This window comes from Apaloderma vittatum, unplaced genomic scaffold (assembly GCF_000703405.1).
Source record: "Apaloderma vittatum isolate BGI_N311 unplaced genomic scaffold, ASM70340v1 scaffold1393, whole genome shotgun sequence".
Taxonomy (NCBI): Eukaryota; Metazoa; Chordata; class Aves; order Trogoniformes; family Trogonidae; genus Apaloderma; species Apaloderma vittatum.
In genome coordinates this window covers 22,683-25,645 of record NW_009707276.1, presented here as the reverse complement: position 1 = coordinate 25,645, position 2,963 = coordinate 22,683, and positions in this window count along the sequence as shown.

Here is a 2,963-nt window from a genome sequence, read left to right as displayed (position 1 = left end):
CTGAGGTGCTCCTCTGGGGTGAAGGGCGCGGGGAACTTTCTGTGGGCAAGGAGGGCGAGGGCAGGAAGTTTTTCACTGTCTGAGCCTTGTCCGAGTGAACACTCTCCTACAACTCAACTTTCCTTTTTTTTCCCCGAGTATGGAGCCCTCTCCTCTGGTGGAGAAACGTTCAGGCTCTTCTCTCCCCTGGTTGCAAGCGCCTTTCCTCTGCCAGGCACTCAAGCTGGACGTCTCCCTTGCTTGCTTTCCCCCCCACCAAGATGGATTTTTTTTTCCTTCCCCTCTCCCCCAGGGCCACCCTCTCCCTGCTCCAGGCAAAAAGTTGGGCTTTGTCCCCTGGAGAACCCTAGGCTGAGCCTGCTGAGCAGCCCCGAAGCCAGCGCTGGGTGACGGTGACGTGGCTCCTGGCTGGCCGGGGAGGAGGGAGAGGAGGAGGCAGAGGCGGGAATAACTGCGCTTTTTTTCCCTTTTTCTTTTTTTTTTTTTTTTCTCTTCCTCTTTTTTTTCTTTCCCAACTTGTCTCAAGTTACACGCGGAAGTGTCGTTAAAGGGGAAAAGGCAGAGCGAAAGGCATCCCCATCCTCCGGCCTTTCATGAACCCTCCTTCTAGGGCCAGGCTTCCCAGGGATGTTCTCTACGGGTGCATTCACCTCCGCCCTTCTCCCAGCCGGAGCCTCCTGCCCTCTGCCCTTCCCAGCCCCGTCCTGCCTCCAGCTCCTTCTCCCCAGTCTTCCACCTCAGCTTCTGGAGCAAAAGAAGTGGAGAGAGATGTGAGTTATCAGGCTGCTGTGGCTGTAGGTCACCCCCCGCTTCCACGGTGGGTCACGCACAGCCACTCCCCGGTGGTCCGTCACCCCACTCGAAGCACCTCCTGCTTTCGGGTGGCCTGTCTGGAGTGGTGCAGATCCCACAGCCCAGCCGTGGAGGAAGGAAAAGATCCTCCCCGGTGTTGATTTGAAAGAAGCTTCTCTGAAAATATTAATCTTGGATTCCTGCAAGTGGATTACAAACAATGTAATGCAACGTGTTGACTGAAAGAAGAACACAGGTGCTGAGATTTTTTATAGATTTAACAGAAAGGAGATTAGTAGTGACGGTTAGAAAGTTTTAATATATTCAAGAGCAGCCTGGGGTGACGAGCCTGGGTGGGATAAAATTTGTCCTTGCGGCAGCAGTTACACATGGGGGTCTTACGGCAGCGGCAGGGGAACCTCCGCATCTAGATGAGGCCATTAGATATTCATTATCTAATCGCTAATATAAAGTTACTTTAATACAACCAAATGGATGTTTTAATTTGTCACCTTGTCTCCAAGCAAATCACATCTGACCTAGAGGTCTAATTCAATTATTTGAGGGCCATGTGACCCCACCGGCTCTTGCCCTGGGGCCGACTCTGGCTGCCACCCTCCCTGTCCCCAGCTGTCACCTGCGGCCATCTCCTCTGTGTGTCCCTCTGTCCTCATGGGCTCACTTGGAGTAAAATCCTTAATGATTAAAGTGTAAAAATATTATTCCTGGTGCTTACTGAGAGGATTAACAAGTCTATTAGCATCACCAGATTCCTTTCTGAATATATTTGCATACATTTCCTCCCTGCCCATTAGGCTGGCTGCCGTGTTTTCCCTCTCTGCTGCTCCAGCACCTGCTGCACCGGGATTTTCCAGCCGCGTTCCCAGGCTGGGCTGGAAAACACCCGCCTGGCCCCTCAAAACCAGGGAGGGCCCTATCTGCTCCTGGCCAAGATGCTGAGGCAGAGGCCGGTGTAGTGGGAGAGGAGCAGGTTACACCAAAGGAAAGCATCAGCAGTGGAGTGATGGGGTAGAGGCTGGCTGAAATTGGGTTTCTAACTGTCAGAGCAGAGCCACCCGGGGGTTTCAGCAGGCCTCGCCAAGTCCATGTGGGTGCTGGAGAAAGCCCAGCCCCAGTCCTGGATGGCCCAGTAGGTCTCTGGTGTCCCAGGTCCTTTTGCAGGTGGACAGAGAGGGGTTTGAGCCGTGGAGCAGGACCAAGAGGTTTTGGGAGAAGAAACAGATTTAAGGTCCTCTCTTCAAACAGATCCCCTTCCAAGCCCCTGGGGTGCAATGTCTGAGAGCCATCATCATCCTCTCGTCCCTCCACTCCTCTTTGCAGCTTCTTGTTCTCACCATGAGACTTCCTGTGGAAGGACAGGACTGTTCTGGGTGGCAAAGTTTTGCTGTCTTCATCCTGTGCCATCCTAAGAAGAGCTGATTGACTCCAAGCCACAGCATTGTCTCCTGCTGTGGCACCAGGAACCACCAGCTGAGGTGACCATTGGAGGGACTTCATGGGAATGGCCCAACTGAGCTCACCCAGCTGGGACACAGTGGTGGGGGCATGGGACATGCCTGTGCAGCATGCAGGAGGATCATGGGAAAGCTGATGGGAGGGCGAGGGGCACCTGAGAGCTTAGAGGAGGAAAAAATGTCACATGAAGTGGGAGCAAGTAAAAATAAACCTTCCCTCCTCCCTCCCTACACAACATGAAGTGCCTTGCACCGGGTGTCTCCCTGCCTCCCGAAATAAAGCCGGGTGCTGCCACTACCCAGTACAGTGATGCTCTCTCCATGCCTCCCGTTTCCATGGCGACCACAAGGAATGTCGCCAGGGTGACAGGGAGGCGAGCAAGCTGGAATTTGGCTTTAAATCCGAAAATTTGGGGATGTTGAGTTTCTTTTTCTCCCCCCCCCCCATTGGTTCTATTTTTGAGTATCCCTCTCTGCTGTTGCTGGTCTTGGAGGCTCCTTCTCCTGCAGAGCCCCTGGCTTGGGTGGCAGCAGCTCCATCGAGGGGTCCTCCTCAGCTTTGCCCATCCTGTGAGGCAATGGCAATGGCATGAGAAGAGAGGTGGAGGGGTTTTCTTCCCGCTAAAGTACTTGTTTCCTCTCACCAGGAAGGTTTCTGTGCTTTTGCCACTCGGGATGCTCAACCAGGAGCCCCCT